General features: G+C 38.2%; 1 long non-coding RNA gene across 4 annotated transcripts in view; it reads right to left on the bottom strand.

Moving 5' to 3' along the window:
• LOC105094634 (uncharacterized) overlaps positions 1-24,833 on the bottom strand; it is a 525,835-nt gene that overhangs the window by 75,816 nt on the left and 425,186 nt on the right. For all 4 annotated transcript variants that reach the window (XR_010380576.1, XR_010380574.1, XR_010380577.1 and 1 more), the window contains one exon: positions 9,834-10,044. This is a non-coding gene — a long non-coding RNA (uncharacterized LOC105094634). The remainder of the gene's footprint in view (positions 1-9,833; positions 10,045-24,833) is intronic.

Here is a 24,833-nt window from a genome sequence, read left to right as displayed (position 1 = left end):
ATCCATCAGTCCCACAGATGACAGGTCTAGACGTTGTAGGGAGAGGAGTGGGGGTGATGAGGTTGTAAGTCTTGCATGCTCATTTTACAGCTGCATACTCAGTGGCCATGAAGCTTTCCTCATTGCCTTGAGGTGTCATGAAATTCCCACTGCCTTTGCAAGAACCAAAGTCCAGGTGGGTGTAGGTTACAAGTGTAGATTAAATTCACATTTTCAGGAATCATGAAATTTACTAGTTTTCTTATAAATTTTTTCATAAGGTGAAACAGCTTTTATCTAGAATTCTGAGCTGCCTGAAACCATCTTTTATTTACAGAAATTTGTTTCTTGACTTTCAAGTGCCTTTTAGACTAATACAGATTCTCAATCTTGTTACTGAGTTCACCAGCTGCTGTTTTCCTTTTCAGTTCTAAGTTATCAAGAATATTAGGGGAATAGGGGCATTTGGGTTTAATGAGGGGGTCTCATGACATGAGAGGTAACTTTATACAGAATGTATAAATTACTGATTTTTAGTTCAGAGAGAGTTTGTGAACTTATGTTGCTGCAAGACATTTATCCCAATCATGTATTTCCCCTGTTCAGTACAACAAATAATATTTTCATTATTCAAGCTTTCTTGTTTTTCTGTACTGTGTATACATGAAATTTGTTTTGGGGGATTCAATAAGATATTCATTACACAAAATCACAAAAGAACTATGACATAATCAGCCAGTGTCTTTAAGGATTATAACGAAAATTGCCCCAAAACATTAAGCTTTGGTGGACTGGCTTATTGGGCAGGTGGACATTGGTTCACATCCCAGTTTAGCCACTTACCAGCTATTGAGTTTGAGTAAGCTGCTCAAATTCCAAATCCCACTTTTCACTCTGATAAAATGGAGATGTAAATAAAATCTATGCAAGCATAGCATTTGTGAAGGAACTAATTTAGACAATTCATATAATTCACTAGCCCAGTGCTCACAAGTGGTTAGAATTCAATAAGCAGTAGTCATTATTATTAGTTTATACAATAGTGTGAAATAAGGAAGCATTTGAATCTTAAAATATTTCTCAACTAAATATATGACTAGAAGACATTTCAATAAATTTCCAAAACAACGATAAATCATCCCAGAATAACAATCAGAATGGTCCCTAACCTGGGAAGAAATCCCTCCTGTTGGTTCTGTGGTTCTGTGGTTCTGTGGTTTCGGTCTACCAAGCGCTTATTCTTAAAAAAATCCCATGAACGGTTATTGTTGTTTCTGGACTGTTGTGATTTCTCTATAGTTTAAGTTAAGGAATACTTTAAAAAAGAACACAGTGACTGAAGGTTCCCAGCCGTGAGGAATTCCCTCCCTGGTTAAAAAGGTCACAGACTGTTTGCAAAAGGAGTTGTTAGATGTTGTTTGTGTGGTGCAAATCAAAAGGAGTTAGGAGGAAGTCCATAGGTTAACGAGAATATTGTGCAGCCTTATGATGTGAGGGGGAAAATGCAGTTTCCGTCTCCACTCTAAATTTTCCAACAACTTTTTGTAAACCGGTAACTTAGGTAGACAAGGAGTCTCAAAAGCTGGCAACTGGACAGAGAAAATCTTACTTGGATTTTCCAAGGAGCTTCCATTGCGCTATTAAAATTAATACTATTTCTTGGTGAGGCCAATTTAATGCATCGTTGCTTCTAATTGTGTGCTTAACATACACTCCTTTGAACATCTAGCCTGGGATGTAAATAAATGTTAGCATTCACACATCTAATTAATTTCCACCAAAAATTCATTATGATATTACACCACATGAACTTATCTTCATTAATGGTAATGGAGCCCTTTAAAAATGAAATGTTTCCTGGAATGTTGTATGTTGGGCTGTGGTAATACAACAGGCTAAAGAATAAAAATAAAAAGCAAGACTGTCTTAAACAGAAAATTCTAGTAACTTCACATGAATTTGTAATTCAAATTTCACATGCTTTGATAATAGGAAAAAAATACAGTACATGATAGTTCATAGGCAGTCTTCTAGAAAAGCTTCAGTTTCTGATTCATTTAAGTGTCACAGACATGTTTTAATTTTTAGCGTTGCTCTGAGTGTTCACTACATCCCGCCAATTTTTAAAGACCCACAGTGAAATTTTATCTTAAATCTTTTTTTCTTTTAGCTTTGTATAATGTTTCTTTAAACTACATCTTAGTGGTTATCCATAGAAGATAAAGAGCTTAAACAGAACCCAGGAATGGCTTAGAACCCTAAGAATACATATAATACAGGATTGCTTTACGTTTAAGCCATAATGTTGAGCTTGTATGTCTCCTCTGGATAGAAAACTCTACTTGACAAAGGCTCGATTAAATTGTGGATGTGAAGTGTATACAACATAATGAAAATGGTGTGATTGAACGCTATGGCCAAGCCGGGAGGACGCAGGCTGTCTTAAATTCAGGCTTCTCCTGAACACTGCAGAAGTTGTTCTGTTAAAAAAAAGTTTATTTCTTAACTACATTTTGAGGCATTTTCACTGAATGTAACTTATATAGTGGGTCTTAAATTATTTATTTTTCCTATTAAGTCATGGTCATCTTTTTCTGTCAAAATTCAAATTTTCTTCTGTACATAGGGTTTAGAAAAATCTCTCAATATTCCTTAAGCATCATCTGTAAGTCCTTTATCAAGAATTTATTCATTAAAAACATTTTATATTTACTTTGTGCTTTTTATATTAAAACATTACATATATATTAGATTTTATTACATTCAATGCAGAGTCAAACATCGATAAAGAAAGAAAGAAAAACGCTAACATTTTTTTCCTGTCAGTGTTTATGTACGGGGACATAAAACACATCTCTTCCTAGATAATTCTAGATCATATATAAGCCAGATAGACAGTGTGTGATAATACTGTTTGCTCTGTAGAAATTGAAAGCATTCTTCTTTGTTTACTAGAAGTACCCGAGGCCCCACATTCAGCACTGCCCTAGTACGGTATCGAGCAAATTACAGTCCTCACATGCGGAAGACTGGTTACTCCTTGCAGGCTAATGAGTTGACAGAAGGATTAAATATCATACTGCACATGCCTGGCCTACGATAAATCGTTAAATGTTTGTGTTCATGTATTCATTTCACAAATCTTAGTGGCCCAGCAAGTTTTTCCTGAGAAAGAGATTTGAGCTGAGACTTGAAGGGTGAGTAAGATTATGAAATAAGGGAGTTTGTGAGACAGCTTTTCCAACAGAGGGAGGGCAGATGCAGAGAGAGCACAGTTGTGTGGACTCTGAAGGCAGGTCAGTGCGGCTGGACGCAGGATGCTCCTGGGTGAGGCTTTACCAGGAAGGCAGTGACATGGGCCTTTGGTGCCATCAACAAACTCAGTTTTCATACCATAAGAAATTAGAACCTACAGAAGGGTGTTAAGCTACGAAAAGGCATCTCAAAAAGATCTTTGCTTTGAGTCATGATCTCTCTTAAGTCACTAAAAGCTCAAATTTATAAAAAAAAAATTATGAGGAGCACTCTTATTTGTTGTTGATTTTTCCTTTTTTATTTTTAAATTTATTCAGTGAAAGAACATAAATACAGTGTCCAGGACAGTACCTGGCCCGTGGCAGGTACCTTTCCTCTGACAACTAGTATTTATCTGGGTTCTTTAGAATTATCTCCTTCAGAGGTTCAACTGCCAACTCCAGCTGTTTTGGAAAACGCAACAACTTTTCAGTGACAGCAAACTTTCTGCTTAAGTTAAACAAACATCTATTATAAAAATTGGGCAGTGGAAGCGGGTAGGAAGGGACAGATTGAGAGTTCGAAATTTGTAGATACTAACAGGCATATGTAGAATAGATAAACAAGATCATACTGTATAGCACAGGGAAATGTATACAAGATCTTGTGGCAGCTCACAGTGAAAAAGAATGCGACAATGAATATGTGTATGTTCACGTATAACTGAAAAATTGTGCTCTACACTGGAAATTGACACAACATTGTAAACTGACTATAACTCAATAAAAAAAAGTTTAAAAAAAATCAGGCAGTGAAGAGATGGTTTAAACTGCTTTATTCAATATCAAAAAAATAGTCTGTGTTCAGCCTGTGGAGAGTCGATACATTATGATCTTTTTATTCCCCAAGCAATTTAGTTTTCCAATATTTTCAGTAATACACTTCCTCTTATCAGTGTACGCGAGCCCAATTTACACAATAATAGATTATTTTCAGAATTGCAGAAATATGAATTGTAACTTTCTTAAAGCTTGTCCATAAGACAAGTTTACGTTTTACATGTGCACTAATGGCTTTAAAAATGATTTTGGAGACTATTTTTATTAGAGTAATAGCAGCAATAGCTTTCAAAAGATATTTGAGGCTCTTTCCGGAATAGACAAGACCATGTCCAAGGGAGGGAAGGATGACTTCAAGGCGAACCAGGTACTTGGACAACAGTAAATCAAAAACTGTCCGCCCCATGGAGAGAAAATGTTCTCAAAATCTGAAGTAAATTCTGTCCAGCTCTCGTGGTGATCTTAGCACAACAAAGGCTGCCAAATTGCTATTAGATGCATCATCCTGACAAAGCTGTCAGCAGCATCAGCCTCACAGGCAACTTGTTAGAAATGCAAATACTCAGACCACACCTCTGAGTAATTCTGGGCTGGGGCCCAGCAAATTGTGGGTTAATAAGCCCTCCCGGTTCTCAAGTTTGAGAACCATTTTTCTAGGAGAAACAGTGTCCCTCAGAAATCATATCATCTGCCAGTCAAGTCCCACGTTACTGAAATAGCTTTTAGTGTCACAAAAGGCAACGAGGAAAAGGTTGTAATTCAGAACCTATTCTTTTCCTCTGGCTGAATAAAAACCCTTTCCCAAGCAGCCAACAAACTCAAGGAAGTCTGACGGGTCCCTGCCGCAGAGGTGGACGCTGATTAGGCAAAGCCAATTATGGCAACCCCAACCCACTTACCGGGGATGTGGTTTAGGGATATGGCAGATCTGAACCTATTTGGGCCAATGAAATGCATAAAAGATTGTTTGGGCTTTGGGGCAAGAAATTTTATTATTCTCAAGAGCCAAAGGAGACTTCTCTCTTCTGCTACATGTCAACAAAGATGCTGCCAGAAGGCACCTGTGAGCATTCGGACAGCCAGCTAGAAGATGAAGTGTACTTATTGTGCGTTGTGCATAACAAAGTCAGAAGGGACCTGAGTTCTTGATAACATTGCTGGGCCACTGAGTCAGCCCACCCTGAAGCCCACTCTATGTCTGCCTTTTCTGTTATACATCCCAATGCCCTTTAAGTAAGTTAAAATTGTTACCTGTAACTAAAAGAATCCTACTTACATAGGATGTCCAGTAAACCATGAGCCACCCTGAGGCAGGCGTCATGGCCTTAATCATATTTATATCCTGAGGGTCCAGTTCGATTCCTGGTAGACAATGACTGCTTAATAGATTTTTGTTCAATGAATGAAAAACTGAATGCATTTACATTTTAGAAGTATATTCCACTAACCACAGCATCCAAAGAGATAGAACTGTAATGCGAGTACCTTAAAAATTGTTTCCTTCAGGATGATGTCATCCTGTGCTGTTTTTCCAACTGATTGACAGAGTGATAAAGGCTGTTACGTGGGATAGAAAGTATCTCTGTCCATGCTTTAAAAACATTTCTATTTTAATATTTAAAAACTGCCCTTGAACATAAAACATAACTGTTGCTTTTAATGATCAAGAATGTGTTCCTAAATCTACAGATTACAAAACACGAACAAGTCCCTGCTCTGTCATCGATTTCATTACCCACTTTCGGTTTTTCTTTCTTGTGTTGGCAGATGCTCTTAATTGCTCCCAAGCATGAGTGGGGAGTGATTATAAATTTCAGATTTAATAAGAATACCAGAAAAGGGAGAAACAGATCAAACCACTTTATCACCTTGTAGGGGTTTTCTGGTTTCATTTTTTAGGTTTCCTCTTCCCACATGTGTAAAACCTCCACACAAAAGTGATCTCTGTCTTTGTGCCCTTGTGCACTAAAGGCTTGGCCCAAGGCAGATGGAAGAGAAAAGACTTGAGCCCTCTCTGGTGAGACCACCCTGAGGTCACACAGGGGTAGGACTAAGGCCGAGACCCTCGTTCCCGCCTCCTGAGAACCAGCTGCAGACCCTCCACACGCTGAGGCGGCATGGATTCCTCCGGCAAGTGTCTGTGTGAGCACAGGAAATATCCCAGCCGTGACTGTCAGGCACCTTTGCCCACCTACCAGATATGCCCAAGATGGTGAGTTTTACCCACTTGATCAGTTGAAATTTCAACTCTATTTCCAGCTACAAGTGGCAAATGCTATTATTCTAGGAATTTTACTCCTGAATCACGTGCAACTTTAACACCATTAAGTGGTAAAATAATTTCTTAAATGCATTTGGCATAATGCACAATTGTTCTTGTTTGCTTTTAATTAGACTAATCAGTAAATAAAGCAAACCATGGTACTTGGGACTAATGGAGCATGACGGTTTGAGGTGGGGGTGATATCCCATCTTGAGCTCCCTTCTCTATTTAGACCAGCCTGCTGTCCCCTTCTGTTGGGAGCATCCTAAGAGCATTTTTTTCATGTCCCTTCCTAGCATTTTAAACTGAAGCATATTAATATGTAAATGTCTAAAGGTTCACCTGGGCTCTTTGAGTGCCTGGGGGCTTGGGCTTAAAATTTGCATTTTAAGAGGGGATGAACCCCTTTCTCTGGAACGTCTAGCATCTGCAAGCAAGGAGAGGAGGAAGGTGATGGCAATACTCTCTTTGGCTCTGTTTTCACCCAGCCACTAGGGTGTCCTCTGGGACAACACCTGTGACTAAAAGCAGAATTAAAAGATTCAACAGTAATGAAGAAAAAGTCAAGAATCATGTGTTTGGGTCATGATAAAATAGGGTGGTGGTTTTACTTGTGCAGGTGTTATTAAATTCATTGTTAGCCCCAGAAAGCAAAACCAGGTTCCACACATCACCAATACAGCTGTCCTGTAAGCAAGTGAGAGCATCTTTTCTCACAGATTGATCTGGGAGTTAGTCAAGATGGGTTGACAGTCCTTCATGAGTCCCCGAAAGGCAGTTGTTTAACTTGGATGGTTATGTGAAGAGTTATCACCTTGGGCTGATCAGACAGGGCTTCTAACCCCCTCCACACCCTGCTCTTCCATAACACATGAGGGCTCCATGTACATATAATACACATGGACTCCAACCGTCTTGCTCTGTGTGTTACACCTGGACCACTGAATATGTAAGACTCTCAGTTCTCCCAATAAACCCAGCGCTTTGACAGCACACCAACAGTACCGTGGGCTTGTTAGCCTTCAGCCAATTAAGGCAATTAGTGCTGTTTAATGTGCAATGTTCTCCAACACACACACTGGCAGGAATACTGAAAAATACAAGCCTTAAGAATTCTGATTTATCTTCCCACTGCCAGAGCCAGCTGCTGAGTGCCAAGCGGCACTGTATGTGCTCCTGGCATAACTTTATTAATAATCTTGGCAAACAAAGAATCCTTCAACAAATAGCAGTAGCTTTCTGATTATATTGTGCCACAGATAATAATTGCTTCAAATTGAGTGTAGTGGAGTGTATTTGCTCATGCATAATGAAAAAAAAGATCATATAACAGCTTGATTATGAAAACTAATGGCATGTTGGAAAGCTACCAAGAATTCCCCCAAATTGGACATTTTAATTGTTTTACCTCAGTTGCTGATCCAGGCCAAATTCATTTAAAACAAATTTTACATACCCAAATCTCTATAAAACAAGGAGATTTCCAACTTACTGGCAATAATTCATTTAGAGTTAATGAATGTGAAAGTGTTTTTTAAAGCTTTGTAAAAATATAGTATTATTATTATTATTGGAACCATATTGAATTCAGCAAAATTCCAGTACACAGAAAAATTTTAATTGGCTCTTGCAGGTCTGGGAAAGGGTATTTGACCTGAATTGTGTATTGGAAGTCCAAACTGTACAGGCTACATCTCTGCACGCAGGTGTTCTACAATTATTTCAATTTAAAAATGGGTTGTGTTTTTTAACTACATGGAAGTATTCCTTGGACTATTTCTGTTATCATAATAGTTACCATTTATTCAGCAGTTACTATGTTTCAGACACTGGGCTGAATACTTTACAAACATTATCCAACTTAATAGTCACAAGAGCCCTATCAGGTAGATATTCTTTGCACATCTTATCCTTAGTAGGTAAAGGATAAAGATTTGTTGCATGAATAGAGAAATTAAGTAATGAGCTCCACATTCACAGGTAGACCAGCACTTAAACTCCAGTGGTAACTTTCAGTAGGCTATTCTCTTAAATCTCTTATTGATGCTCCTTTTCTGCTTTAGGAGTGATGCTTTAAAGGCCCCAAATTCTAAGAGCCCCCAGACAAGGCTAAGTGTGGCCACAGTAGGAATTCCTCTAGGTAAAATTCTTCAGGAGTCCAGGCAATCTGACACCTATAGACAAGGATACCAGCTAATTGTCCTCAGGGCTCTACAGAGGGAACCGCTCTGGTGATGTTTCAAACTTGCTCAGTGTGAGGCTGCCAACACCACCAAGGACTTGATGGCAACAGAAGTCAAGTCAGCAGGACACAGTTGGAATTCAGCCAAGGACTGAACACTCTTGCCCAAACAATTTTCTTACTGAACATTCTACTTAGAATAGTCTGTAATTTTGACTTTTCAATACTCGTGATAAGTTGGCCCACATTATTACTGTTGATCATGGCCAGTCCTAGGCAACATTTTGAAGTGAATTAAGTTTCCCTATGACACCCTCTCTAGACCTTTTCAGCACCCTCTTCCCTCTCTACCTGCTCCAAGTGTTAACCTTCCTAACAGTCCATTCATTACCTTACCAGCTCATCTTTATTAAAAATAAAATTAAGATTATTACTTTTATTATTTTAGCCATGGGACCCTTGTTCACATGCATTCTTAGCTGGAAGCACAAATAAAAGAAACAAGTCTAATCTTCTCTAAACTAATGGTATAGAATCATATGAATTCAATGACCCATCAGAGAGAGCAATCTTTCTAGATCTTATTCCAAGATCCATCTCATTTCAAAGATTTCTCAGATAACCACAGTGACTCAGTTGATCTCCTCTGAATTCCTCTGTGTTAACAGCCATAACACAGTCTAACACATCTTTGTTTTTTACATGTGGGTTAATTTCTTGGCTCAGTTAAACTGTAAACTTCCTTGTGGCGGGGACCTCACTTTATACAACTTTTGTAATTTCCATTTAAGTAGAAGATCCCATCTACTGTAAATAATTCACCAGAAGTGGGCCTTAGAAACAATTCTCATCAAGTTGAAGCAAAAAAGAAAGAGAAAGAAGGCAGAAGGTACGCAGTTTTATGAAACCTGCTGTCTGCTTTCTTTTACATCTCCAGCTTCAGGTGGTAGTTACAGCACTGGTTAGTAATCAGAGAAACAGAGTTCAATCAGCCTCAACTTGCTGTGTGACTGCAGGCAACTTTATTTACCTCTCTGTGCTTCAATTTCCTAATCTGTTAAAGGAGGCAAGCACCTCATCAACTATTTATGAGGATTTACCTGTATTTTGTATGGAAAGTGCATGGTAGACACACAGTAACTTTCAGTCCCACATCACTTTACTCTCCATTTTGAATCCTTTGGAACATCAGACCCAGTTAATTAGCCCACAGATCCCTTGCTATAGGGTAATTAGGTTAAGAAAAGCTTCATGTTACCAATACTGCCTTGTAAATCTCTTCTGAGATTTAATCTCCCCTCTTACACTGTCCTGTATATAAACCGTATGGACTCACCATTCTGTGTAGCTGTGTCTTCATTCTGCAAATTGACTGTGTGCGTGGGCAGTGATTGGGGTTGAAAGGAAGGTAGTGGTGGAAGAGTCAAAAGAGGAAGAAATCAGAGCGTTGTTTATTTCTCTTCATCCGTGCATCCTTCTGGCCTCCCACTGCCCCCACTTCCTCCACAGAGATGACTGGCTTTGACCTTTCCTCCATTTGCTTAGCTCTAAAAATGTGAAAAGAAGACTGTCATCAGTGAAGGATTTCAGCATGGGTTTGTAGACCGGTGCTTCTCACACTTTCACATCCTTAGCAGTCACCGGGGATCTGTTAAGAGTGCAGAATCCAGATCAGTAGGAAGGGTGGGGCCCAGGAGTCTGCATTTCTCCCAAGTGCCCAGGAGATGTGAGTGCTGCTGACTCACAGCCCATATTTGGAGGAGCTAACATCTGGATTATTGCATCAAGGCAATCAAAGTGGTCATGTGAAACACAAGGAGGAATACAATTATAAATAAGAAAAACAAAGCAAAGATTCAGTCTCAGAATTCACTTGGCAATATCACCTCCGCAACACAGGAACAGAGAGAATGCATGTCCTCATTTATTATGCATTTGAAATTATTTTACCTTCTCTTTGCTTAAATACTAGTCTCAGATACCCTCTCTTTTTTTTTTAATTCTTATTTATTTTTATTGAAGTGTAGTCGATTTACGATGTTAGTTTCAGGTGCACAGCAAATTGATTCAGTTATACATATACATACATATATATATATATATTTCAGATTCTTATCCATTACAGCCCATTACAGGAAACTGAATATAGTTCCCTGTGCCATAGAGTAGGTCCTTGTTTTTTTATCTATTTTAGATATAGACAGTGTGTATCAGATACTCACTCTTGATCTCATCTTACTTACCACTGGGAAAAGCCCAGCTCCCCTTTGTGTCCCACGCCTGCCCCAACAACACACCTTTACTTTTTACAGATTTTAACAAACATATACATACATATTTCCTGGACAACAAATGAAGTGGAGCAAGGATGTATTTTAAAAGATCTTCAATATTTATCTTATGTCTCTGCACACACCAGTAACACATACATGAAAAATGCAGGGAAGGTGAGTGTGACGAGGAGTTGCCAGCCCTGACTGGGAGCCAGATGACTTCTGGCTCCCTCACTCGTTAGCCGTGGGCTGTTACCTAACCTTTCTGTACATCAGTTTCCTCATCTGCAAAACGAGGCTTGCAGTAGTTTTCATCTTGGGAAGGTTGTGAGGGTGAACTGAATTAATGTAAGTAAAGGGCTTGGAACAGTGTCTCGTACATAGGAAACACCACATAAGAATAAACTATGATATAAGCACATTTATATAATTCTTAACATTTTGGACTAGTTTGACTTTAAGAAATGACCGTATGCCATGTGATCTGTGTGTCAGGCAAATCTGCATTTGGGGGAGTCCCTCAACCACTCCAATGTGTGCTGTCTCCAAGTAATCACATGCCATGGAAACTGCTCTTTCGTTTGACTGTGTCTGTGATTTCACTCAATATTTGGATATTTTAATAGTACCAACCAAATTTTTAATTTTTTTCTTTTAGTAATAAATTTATCTATGAGATAGTCATTTCAGTATACTCTAAGCTAAGACAAATTTATCTCACAAGCTTTTGGTGGAGAATATTAATATGACATGTTAAAAAGTATTCTAAGGTCAAATAATTTGAGAGGCATAGAATATAGCAGTTGAGAGTATGGGCTTTGCACTCATACCTGTTAAGACTTGGTTCTGTCATTTCTAAGCTGTGTGGCCTTGACCAAGTCACTTTAATTTCATTTCCAAAATGACAATTTCACTCATAATACCTACTTTATAGGATTGCTGTGAGACAATATAAATTAAGTCCTCAGCACAGTACCAGTCCGACAGAAGTTTCCCAATCAATGAAGCGAGAACAGCAACAATAATAAATACACTTGGGGTTCCCGAGCCTAGGGAATGAACAAATCCAAAGCCAACATAAGCATATTTAATATAAACTGAAAAACGCTCAGCATCAAGAGTGAAAGTCATATACCTTTCTCTGCTTCACTCATCTCTGTGCCTCTTTTCAATCTCTAAAGGTAGGGTGATCGGATAAACTATCTTGCCCCACCCAGTCCCATTTCACACCTGTTGTCCCAGCATAATTGCTAATAGCAGAGTCTTTTACTCCCCAAAAGTATACCAGTTAGGGTAACAAATTTCATGGTTGCCCACCTGAAAAACTTTCCCAGGTGTTCCTCTGCCTCATTAAGATGCACTGCTTTCAGATGATTTTTTTTGAAAAGTGACTATTTTTTTTTCAAGTATTACAAGCCTCCAATTTCCCTGAAACTAAAATTGAAATTCCAAAAATTTATTTTCCTGCGACAAGCCTCAATGAATCTTCTTTGTCTCTGTCCTTCAGACAGTTGTTTGAGAGTGTGTGGTTTCCCTGACATGAAGATTGTTGGGAGGTGGAGAATTCAGCATGAGAAGACGACCAAGTTGGAGAGAATCTGCCGCAGAAAACATGGGTGGGGTCTGGACTCCATGCCACAGGGGAAAGGAGTGACTGAAAACATGGGGAGAGAAGTTCTTCAGTAGTGGATCCGTTGTGCAACGTGGACTTTCATTTTTACCTTCTTTCCCTCCTCCCTGTTAGCTGCACAGTGATTACCGCACATTGCAGCCAGCTAGTGGTATCAAACGCAGACTCGGGGGCGGGCAGCCTCAGTCCAGGTTCAGGCTCCAACAAGCACTAGTTGTGTAACTTGGGGCAAGTCCCTTAACTTCTCTGAGCCTTGCTTCCTTCCTGTGGTAAAACGGGACTAATAACCTACCTCCTGGCATTGATATCAAGATTCAATGAGGTAATACTGGATAGAACAGGGAGTTATATTCAATTTCTTGTAATGAGCTGTAACAGAAAAGAAACTGAAGATATATATGTATGTATGTAAATGTATAATGGAATTGCTTTGTTGCACACCTGAAACCAACACTGTAAATCGACTACACTTCAATAAAAAATAACAATAGAATAAAATAAAATAAAATAAAATAAACTGAAAAAAATCAAAAGACTATATTCTGACATGTGAGAATTATATAAAATCCAAATTTCAGTGAACACAAATAAAGTTTTATTAGAATACAAAAAAAAAAAAATTAAATGAGGTAACATACATAAAACTCTTACTTAGAACAGTGCCCAGTGCTTAGTAAGTCCTTCTGTGCTAAACTTTATCCTATTTCAGGACTATTGTCATGAGAGCAGAGTCAGGATTCATTCTGATTCTAGTTTTAGAATTAAACTAGTCCATTAAATTGATCCAAATTAATGGATCCATCTTTTATTGCAATAGTATTGTTATTACAATCATTTTCTTCAGATCCACTCTACTGAAATTTTTTTTTAATGTTAAGTTGTTGTCTCATTGAATTTTCATCCCTTAATGTTTACTTTCACACATGTGACTAACAATAGCTCTGAGAAACATATGCCCAGTAAAAGTGAACGATGAGCCTTGGATTTAATTGTAAGAAAAATTAAAGTAACCAGTGGTAAAATGAAAACCCTTTAGTGGGTTCTGCTGTTTAAAGGGAGTGGTATTTCTATCACTATTATATGTTGTCTCTAATCACTATTATGGACTGCTTTAGACTGATGTGGTATGTACATATTTTGGTGGGTAGAAGAAAGGAGATAGACCATTTAAAAGAAATGAGATGGTGTAGAAGTAATCACATGTCATGGAGAGAATAATGTCCCTGTTTGCCAAGGAGAACAGTATGAGGAAATCATTGTTTTAAAATGCAAGATTCAAACAAGATGTCTGATTTGAATTGCATACAGCATAATTAGCACCATTGACATGAATTAGAGGAAAGAGGCCTGCTGGGTCCTGCATGCGTCCTTTTAACCAGGTACCAGAGAGACTGGCACCATAGAAACAGGTAAATCATGTATTTTGCTTTTTTCAGCCCCTAAACTTATTACGCAGTTGCTTTAGCTTTGTTTGTACGTATAGATCTGCAGGGAAACTATGAGATAATCATCTAGATAACTCAAAAATTTAAAGGCACATCTCTTTTTCTTCTTAGAGAGAATATGAGTTTTAACTCAATGTAATGGCAATTGTCTCAGCTGCTCAAAGAAGCTGTAAAAAAGATGTTGCCAGATGTCAAAATCAGGTACTTTCTGCTGATTAGACTTCAGGGACTGGTATGATGGAGGAGGCTCAACATAAGTAGATCACAGTAGTTAATGTGCCCTATTTCCTCTTTAAGGCCTTATCTAATGTAGAAAGTGCTCTTAAAACATTCAAAAAGCTGTATTTTTCTCCTGTCGAAACATAAGATGGCAATCAGTGGACACAGAAAAGAAATCCCAAGATCAAAAGTGCCTCCTGAATAGTAACAAAGGGATGAAAGAAAATTTAATACGTTTCCATGAACGTTAAGTACTAAATTCAGATCCTGGAAAAGTGACAAGCCACAGACCATTCACAGACCGGTGGAACCATCGGATAGTTTAATCAGCTAATATATCTGATTCTTGAAGCATTTGCCACAGAGAGGAGTTGTTCTGTATTTCCTCAGATTTCCCATTTGGCTAGCTTTTATGTCTTACGCTGGGACCACAATCATAGTATCAAAGCAGTTCTGAGATTCCTTCTGATTCTACTTTTTGATCAAATTAATCAATGGATTCACCTACACTCTAGGAATCAGGTGCCCGATCCTTCCGCGCCTCTCCTGGCTGTGCCGTCATGGAGTGTTTTAGTCTGAGGAGTCTAAGGACCACCTGAAGAATTCTTAGAATCATTTTTTCCCACCACAGCTGCTGCCTCCATCTCAAGAATGGGTTTCATACACAATCACACTGATTCCTCCTGGCAGAGGTCTGAGAAGTATTGAGAGACAAATCTACTTGAAGGGCTATGGCCTTTGTTTTGCTGAGTTATGTATACATATATATTAACCTAAACATCCCTCAGCCTCCTAAAATGGAGAGTACTGATAAAGTTACAGTAACACAAATGTGCAGATTATAATGGGTTCTGGCCCCCATTCCCAGACCCCAATCTTCACTGTTATTGTATCTTAGTGTCCTCTCAATGTGTTTCCGTGTGAGAAGATATCAGGAAATACTTCTTTATACATGGCTTTAGTCCCTATTACAGAAAAAGCAGTGGTCCGAGACTGTAGCCATCGCTCTGAAGCAAGCTGGCCAAGGATCACTGCATTCTGCACTTTAAAATACCTGCTTTGTTTGCATTGAAGGAAAAGAAATAACCCTGCTTGGAGCTCCTTTGTTCGGAAAGCCATCTTGCTTGATATATGTTCTCTAATCTGTTTAGGGAGCGATTTGTTCCTTTGTTTAAGGTCTAATGGGATTTCCCCTGGGTGAGGTTTAATGGGATTAGGTAACAAGTTTGTGAGAAGACTTCATCATCATCTTTCAATCTCTGCTCCAGAAAAGGCTATAAAAAGGATAAAGATGTATCCCCCTTTTGCTATAAACACTCAATTGAGTGTCCCTACAGCACACCAGCTATGGGTTGTGGACCACATCCATCTTTGTTCCCTGCCATCATCAAACAAGCTATTCCAGGTCTGAGTCTCAGGACCACCTAAACCAAGATTTCTACTTTCTGGAAAAAATCTGCAAGAAGGCAGTGTAGGGAATATTTAAAATTTCTGAGTGCTGTGTTTAATTAGAAGAAATAGTACATGAAATCATTTGATCCACTTCTGTCTCTCCTTAGTGTAGTGAAATATTTGTCTCCATGAGATTTAAATAAGATAAAAGGTCAGTCCTCAACAGGGGAGTCTTTCCTAATTTTCCAAGAAAAAGTTTTATTCATGTTCTTCTCTCTAGTGAATTATTTGAGTTACTTTTTACTGCTTTTCCAGTTATTTATCTCTACAACAGTATCTATTTTATTGATCTCTAGTTTGATAGAGAGAAGAATGAAGTTGTTTCTTGTCACTATTGTCTCCAAAACTCACCAAAATGAAGAAAGAGGACAAAGGGAGGGGGGAGGGGAGGGAGTCTATCTTTGATGAAGCTGGGAAATGGCTACCACTACATACCACAAAATTATAAGACTAGCTGCCAAATCCAACAGGACAATCCCAAGGGCAGATACACACGCTGCAGAGTTCTGGCAAAGTCTCAGCTATGGTGGCCATAGTTGGCTGTCCACTCTTTTACACCTGCTCCCTCTTTCTGCATATCTCTGCCCCTGGCTTTATTCTTTGCCAACAGATCCTGGGTTTATGTAAATATGAGGTCATCATGAACTTCAGAGGTTAATTATGGCTAGTCTTGACCCATCATCATAATTTGTCTTTGAAAGATTAGAAATTTAGTCTAGTTACATTTTTTCCACCTTCAAGAGTTTGTTAATATATTACTACTTCTACATTTTCAAAGCTTTAAATTCTGATCTAAAACCACAATCTCTATATTTTCTTGTTGTTAATGATGGATTTGAATAGATTGATTATTTATACCCAGGCCTTTCCCACAATATCCTCCTTGGATGGACCAGAGCTGAGGTATGCTTCCGTAGATTGGCCTCATGCCCCAGACCTTGTCATTATAATAAAGGAGTAGTGGGTCCATCTAACATTTCATGTTGGGGAGTTGACTGATGCTGCTTAAAGCAGACAAACCAGATGTTTATATTTCAATACTGTGCAATAGCATATAATGAAAGAGAATATGAAAAGGAACACATATACATATATGTACAACTGAATCACTATGTTGTATACAACATTATAAATCGACTATACTTCAATAAAAAATGAAACAGACGTTTAAATACATTATTTCAATATGTAAAAAGATCTGTAAGAAAAATTTAAATTAAAAACAGAACAAAATCAAGAGATAAAGTGGAAGAGAAAAAGGGAAGAAAATATGGCTTCTAGTTTATTCATTGTTTAAAGGGAAAAGTCAATATGCACTCTGTAAAACCAAAAAAAAAAAAAAAGGGGGGGTGGAGAGAGAGAGAAGCATTAAGATTATTGTTAAAATGTATAAACATCAACTCTTTGGGATCTAAAAGTGGAGCATGTACCCCCCAAAGCCCTCCAAGCCGTTGGTTGGGAAACATACCCAAAACCAAACAGAGACAGACGACAGGGAAAAAATAGATAATTTAGAAAGCAGTAACAACAAATCATATAAAAACTAAAAATAAACACATCTATCATGTCCTTAAATGCAAAAAAAGTTGAACTCAACTATTAAAAGAAAGAGACTCTGAGATGCAGGAAAACCTCAAGACCTCAGGGCACTGACGAAATGCTGTCCAGGTGTAAGTGCGGAGAACACCCCTTCTGTTCCCAGTGTTAAGCTGCACTTTTTCACTTATTCTCCAAAGCTCCGCTGCTTGTGCTTAGAATCTCACAGAGTCTTTTGTGAAAACATTTTCTTCAGCTTAAGGCTCTGGCTCTTTCTGTTGATAATCAAGACTCTATTTCAAGCTGGTTTCAAGAGATGCCATGTTATCCCTCTCTACTGCTTTGATTTTCCCAATCTTTCTCCTGACACCAATACAAAAATTCCTTTCCCTTTCTTCACACCCTTAAAGAAAAGTCCCTGCGCACATCAAGTCATAAGCTAACAACTGCCCATCTTGTTCAAGAGCATAAAGACTCTGCTTTTAAAATGGGATAGCTCATATAGTCTGTCTCACTAGTATCTTAAGAACTCTTCCGAATTAATTTAGCCCCAGTGTGCTAGGCAGTAAATCAGTGCTGGTGCTACAAAGCTAAATATGTTATTGTGATGCTGTAGGCTTCATGTTATAGGCTATGAGATTTACATTTAGGTTCAAAAAATGACAAACATATTCCATGAGTATAGAAATGAATGTCACTGCATTCAGATGGACACATTAGCTTCAGTGTCTCAACAGAATGAGTGAAAGAATTCATTAAAATAACACACACTTCTAAAGAGGAAAGCAGGTTAAATGATTATGAGAAATATTTAAAAGCTCAGTGTGTATATTTTTTCAAATTGGAAAATCACAGATGGGCAGGTCAAACTCTATTTCAGCTTCAAGAGAGTGCTTTATCCTCTCAGCGAGGACATCTGGGTGATGCAATCAGATGTCGGGTATGTTGCAATTTCTTAGCAATAATAGTTAAATTGTAGACATTTGAGGATGATTTACAGAACAAACACCAGAACAGGTTCAAGGCCATCTATATAGTATCACTCTCACTTGTATTTTGATATGCCTTATTGAGCTTAAAGAAAAGGGATTTAGGTATAATTACTCCTTACAGAATCCCAAATAAATCTGTGTATACCCATGGGCATGTGTATAAACCACTGGTTTAAATACTGATGTTTGGAAAACAACCTAAAAGAGCAATTTGTGAAGGCACTGAAACCAAGTGATGGAAGGGTATCAGAGGGATCAGCTAAGACACTGCCCTGAGAATGCTTGGATTTCCCTAGAAAATCTAAAGCAGCTATGGTTTTTTTTTTTTTTTTTAAAGAAAATAACACCTGGAGAAACTACCGGGAACAATGTGTAAATCCTCCTCTTTCATTTGTCCGAGTACCTGCGCTGGCCCACCCCGAGAAGCATAAAATCTGCGGAATTTGTGCTCCCAAAGAGGTGAAATGCAAACCCTGAGCGAGCTAGGACTGCCGTCTTTCGTAACCAACTGTAATTTTATTGATTTTCATCTGTTACCCAAGTCTTGTTAAGAGAGATGAGAGGTATGCCAAAGCAAACAGAAAGACACATACCCTGCCATCTGAGTTTTATGTTATGTAGGTTACGCCTATTGATGGAATTTGAAATTGGAGGTTGCTAAGAAGCCAGAAGGCAAGTTCAGAATGATATATGTTCTCAGAGAACAAACAGTACTCCTTTTTCTAATTTCTACTTTTTCCCCCCTTGGAACTTTATCCGTCTTTTAGTAATAAAATCCATGATTCACTTATCAATGCAAATAATGATTTTAGTATTGTTGGTTGTGGTTAAATATGATCAGTCCTCAATGTATGCTTTTTTCCCCCTATAAATTCCAGTGAAATAGTTGAGGTTTTATTATACTAAAGTCTTTCTTTTAAGACTTATATAGAAAACAGACAAGGCTTTTTTTTTTTTTTAAAGTTAAAATCATTTAACATTTCATTGAAAAAAATTTAAATTTCTACAAATGATAAAGCTGAATCCTTTATTCTTTCATTAGTTTTTAGTATTTCAGAGAACATTAATGCCCATATTTACGGAAGTCTCTAAAAACTAATCTTAACTGGTGACTATCAGCTTCTCTCCTATTTTGAGAAACTCTTTTTTTTTTTTTGAACTCAAGCATTTACCATACAATATAAGTCATATTTTTATATAAACTACCTCAGATATTTTAAAACATAAAACATTGATTCCCTTGACCTTTTCTTCCCTAGTCTAAATCTCTAGAGCACCTAAACTTTTCTCTATTTTTACAAATCTGGACACTCTTATACAGATGAATAATCTGCCTCCAAGAATATCTGCTTAAAAGGATGTATGTGAAAATGCTGTCAGTATTTCAGTCTCATATAAGTGATATATATTTATTGAACTTCAATTGCCCTATAAATCTAATAAACTCATGCTTACCATATAAATGGGAATGGAGAAGATGAGGATTTTAGCAATAAAAATAGAAGCTCCATAAATTTGTTGAGAAACTCTTTTGTTCCAGATGCTTGCTGGGAGTGCAAAGATGAAAATACACAATCTGTGTCATCAAAGTGCTTAGAGAGAAATGGGAGAGGACCCCATCAACAGATAATCGCAATGGCCTAAGGTCTGTGGTCAAGATCTTCAGTCTTATGAGGTCACAGAGAGGCCCCCAAGCCAAACAGGGCATCAGAGGTATGTCTCTGAAGGCACAATGTTGTCTCCTGAGTTGTGAACACTGCTTCTAAAGAGTTAGACAGAAGAGCTGGGGGTGGACAGTGTGCTCCAGGAAAAGGGGGTGTCATGAACTAGGCATGGAGGCCATCATCAGTTTGTCCTGAGGGGAACCCTCAGCAGTTCTGAGTTGCTTCATAAAATCGTGGAAGAGAAGTGGGGTGGGAGATGACACTGAAAATATGGGAAAAATCCTATCTAAGAGGTTACTCTTTATTTGTAGAGGGTAATGAGCTATGAAAGGGGTTTAATCCTGATAGAGTCATTGTTAGGTTTGTCTTTCTGGTTTTATTAGGCAAATCACTTAACTATTTGGAGGCTCAGTTTTTTTTTTTTGTAAAGTTTGTCAGGAGAAGCGTGGAGTAGATAATTTCTGAGACCTTTCAGGTTCAAAGATTTGGAAAATGAGTTAAAGCAAGAAAAAATTTACCCTTGTATAATTGGCCATAAAGGTTAAAATCAGACAGAGCTTTGTGTTATTAGGTCCTTACATGGGACAATAATTCCATTACCCCCAAGCTCCTCAGTAGGAAACCCTGTGTAAACCAAGGGGGCCTTCCAGGGCTCTGTTTGTGTGTGTTGGGGGGAAGGGAAATAAGGACAGGCAGGAGAGCTGGAGTTTACTGTTGAAAATTATATATATATATATATATCAGTAATGCTAAAGGATATTCGAAGAAAATTACCTCTGATGATAAAAGATCTGATAAACCGTGAGTATTGCTCTCATTACTCGCTTAGGAAAAATGGCTAGAGATGTTCTTCAAATATATTTTTATGCAATCTCTTTGCTTCCAGAATATTTTTTCCTGTTCGACCGGCATCAGAAAATAATTGATCATCTGCCTCCCTCTGTTGAATTTATGGGCAGACAGACATTCTTGGATTATTTCTCTTTTCTTCTGCCACTGCTTAACATAAGTATTCATCTTCAAATATACCTTTGTCCTTCAGGGCAAGTGTTCCACAAAGTCCTGAAAGTTATTAATGCTTCAACCAAGCTTCCTTTACCTCAATAAATGTATGCTCGAAAACACCAAAGAACCTCTCTCTTCCATACACACATAATGCATGCACACACACACACACACACACACACACACACACACACACACATGCACGTTCCTCCCCAAGCACACCATGGACCTGCCCTCCCCACCCCTAGCACCTGAACTTGTTTTAAAGTATAATGCAGTGGTCTATAATGTTGATAGCAAATGCCTTGAGATATGAATTGATGTTCTTTTATAAATCAATCAAAACCATTTAAGATCAAGTATGAATTGTCAGGACCACTGCCCCAAACCTGCTCATTTTGTCCCTTTTATTTCGTATCTATTTTCTGTGAGGTTTTTCTAGTGAGTTTACTAGAAATTAGTTGCAGTTGTCTACTCTTAGCATATATTGACCTAGGGAATGCTAGTTGAAATGACTTAGGTACTTTGAAAGAAAATGCCACTTCTGCTGAAATTGGCAAGAGAAACACCCATCCTCTATTCTCTCCCTCTCGATTTGAATATATTCCTGTGCATAAATGTATATGAGACATATATGTTCCCATATCATTGAAACACTATGCATCTGTCTGTTATCTATAACTCCTAAGTTTATCTGCAGAACCAGACGTGAAGACCAGAGTGCCCATGATTGAAGTCCATGCTTAGATGTCCTTTTGTGATGGAGGCTCTGTGACATCCAACAGTCAGAATGGAAGAAAGAATACGACGTTGTTTAATCCTCGCCCTGATTGTGTCTCCTGCATTGCAGTCTCAGTACACACACAGCCTATATGTTTGCATCAGAACAATGGCTGTCTGGTTATGAACTCAGTATACAAATTACCAGCCCTCCTGGGTCTGCCTTTGATCCACAGCCTTCCACTTCAGGCATTCAGCACAGTAGGTGCCAAGTAATATCAATCATTCTATTTTTGCTGTGTCCCTGCTAAGAGATGGCATTTGTTTTCCTGAATCAGAAGATAAGCCAGACATGACTGGGGGAAAAATGTGAAAAAACCAAGTCTTGCTACAAGTTTTTGGAACTAAAAATGTAACATGTTAAACATCTTTTATTAAGTGGAATTATAGTAAAATTTTAATTATCTGAAATAAATGGGAAAAGCAGGACCAAAAATCATAGAGAATCAGAAAGAAATCTAAATTTTACTCTAAAGGCAAGTGTGTCATTTTGTTTAAGTAGCTGAGCTAATTACCAGATTGTTTCCTCAGGTAGACCGGCTCCTCTATACCTGCTCCCATGAAGACTGTCTTTGTTCTGGTGGTGTCAGGTCTATTCCACAGATCTCTTCAGGCTGGAAACTGGTTTCCATTAAGAAATTAAGTACTGCCTTTCTCACTTTCATACATAAATTGAAATATGCAAATAGCTTCAGTGGTTTATTTTTCTCTCTTCAAGAAACCTATTTATTTCAACGGATATTGAGTCCAACCACTGCTCCCATAGCCTGTTCTAATCTGGAAATTATTCATAACCAATACAGGTTAAAATCATTTTCCCAAACAAAAAGCTCAAACAGTATGTATGTGCATGTAGGTGATGTAGGGTCTTTGAACTTGCGACCCTAGAATTCAACTCCTGACATGCGGAAACAGTATCTGAAAACATTATTTATGGAAAAAGGCCTCTAAAGTTTGCATGGCTTTGGACTGGCCCCTGAACACAAACCTTCAGCCCTTCCCAACCAGGGTGCACTGGAAATAGCCTACCTACAAAGAAAAAACCTAAACCGGCACCACAGGAGAGCTGTAAAATACATTTCCCCAGTCCCAACAAAGCCACGGACTTCTAGGAGCTAAAATTTCCAATGGAATGAAATGTGAGTAAAAGGCTGCTTTTTCAAAACTGGACCAAAATTAGACATGAGTGAAGACAGAATTCCTGGCAAAGTTAGTCCAAGGCCAGCCCAGATGCAAAGCAAGGGAAAGAGACTGCATCTCTTAATGGGTGGTGTGTGGTGAGCTGTGCTGCTCCGGGCAAAGGAACTGCTGGAGGCCGTCTCTGCAGCTTGTCTACCACAAGGGGTGACCAAGGCGGAGTTTCATTCACCAACACTCCATATTCTGATCACTCTTATATACCGGTGCTTCCTCATTACTGTGTCTTTCATCCTCTTCTCATTCTCTCCAATGAACTGAACTATTATTCAATATTATTAAATGTCGACTAGACATAGTCACCAGGATACAACCAGCATGCACCCTTTATATGCACAGTCTTTCCTCCTCCATTGATTCTTCATCGTATTTAATAGCACTGCTTTCTACCCAGCCACTAAAGCCAGTATCTTGAATTTATTCCTCTTGCCTTCAAGACCCATTTCAAGCCTAAGTGCTGTCAATTCTAACTTTTCTCTTCACTCACATTGCTTTAGGTTTGACATACCTGTAATACCTCATCTGAACTACGGAAGAAGTTACTAATTGTCTTACCATGGTAAATGGGACTCCGATCACACCATATCTCTCTTTAAACATTTTCAAGCAGCCTGTCATGGTCAAATTCTCAAAAACCCTGTGACTTTCTATGGCCATGACTTGCCTGACAAGCCTGTCTTGATAAGCCTGTCTTGACAAGCCTGGATAGCCTGTCTCTCCCGAAGTTGTCCTTTTCTCACTCATACCCTAAGTTTCAGTCGCACAAAAAGACTTACTGGCTACACATCTTGTGTGGTCCTCTTTAAACTACTCCTCATTGGTGTGTTGGTTCCTATTGGATTGTGGGTTCCAGATCTCAGTTCAAATGTCACGTGGGCACCAGGATTTCAGACCAAGCTTACCCCATACTAACTGGGTACTCTTGGAGGAGATAGTTAACTTTTCTAATTCTTATTATCCTCACCCATAAAACAGTCATAACACAAAAACTATTTCAGAAAATTGTTGTAAATATGAGGTGATATCTCTATAATGGGTTTACAGTGCCTGCCAGATAATAAGCACTAATAAAAATAAGATATTATCACAACATTATGTTCAAACATATGTAAAGGGATTTTATTCAACTACTCACAGAAGAAAATGTTTCTGGTGGGAATCACATATACTAGGTTGAAAGCAAAGTCAAGCAGACATGTGGCATTTGTTTACGCTGTGGGACAGTCAGAGGAAACAGCTCATCAGTTATACTTCTGAGCTACAGAGAAATTGGGTTGATGTCTATTGCTCTTTGGCTCTAATTTGTTATTTTCTCTGCTAGATGAAATGGAGCATGATGGTAGCTTAGGCGCCAAAGAGCATAGCCAAGTATGTATCTTCCCCTTGGACACTGAAATCAATCAGGAAACCTGGAAGACTGACTTCAGGCATAGAGGTACTGGAAGCAGTACCCAGTCTACAACATAAGACAAGCCCCACTATTGGCTGGATGACACATTTTTTCTCCAAGTTTTCTTCTCTCCCTCCCAGTTAGTGTCTAGCATCTCTGAGTAAAATTTAACAGCTGCTCTCGTTCATAACCTTTTATTTATTGCTGAAACTGATACTGGTGCTTATAATGGGTGGTATGTGCTATCAAAGCTAGTTTGTTCTAGATACACTTTATTGTTTTTGGTGTGTTTATTAGCCAATTGCTTTATGGTCATTTTTAGTATTCTTTACAAAAACCATCTGTAGCTAAAATGAATTTACAGTTTTCCATTCCACATACACCCATGAGACTATCAAGTAAGGCATACAGGATTTGATTCTGTGCTGGCTGTTTAGGCAATCATACTTAATATGAAACTCTAAAATATAAAGTTTACAACTTTAGCATTTAAATGAAAACATCCTATTAATCTATTTTTTTAAACATAAACATATGTTGGTAGTATTCAAAGCTTTCCAGAAAATTACTTCCAGTTCCTGGCTTTATCTTTACATAATATTTTTATATAGCTTAATGGATTCAAAAATGTATACAAACAGTAGATAAGGTGTTTTAAAAACTCGATACCTATACTAAATTTATAGAAACTTGGAATTGCCAAAGTATGTGGAGCTCTAACCAATATTTGTTTTCAGAACAGAAGACTATTAA

Source organism: Camelus dromedarius, chromosome 4, assembly GCF_036321535.1.
Source record: "Camelus dromedarius isolate mCamDro1 chromosome 4, mCamDro1.pat, whole genome shotgun sequence".
Lineage (NCBI taxonomy): Eukaryota > Metazoa > Chordata > Mammalia > Artiodactyla > Camelidae > Camelus > Camelus dromedarius.
Note: the sequence above shows the minus strand (reverse complement) of the source record. Positions and strands in the feature narration are given on the sequence as shown.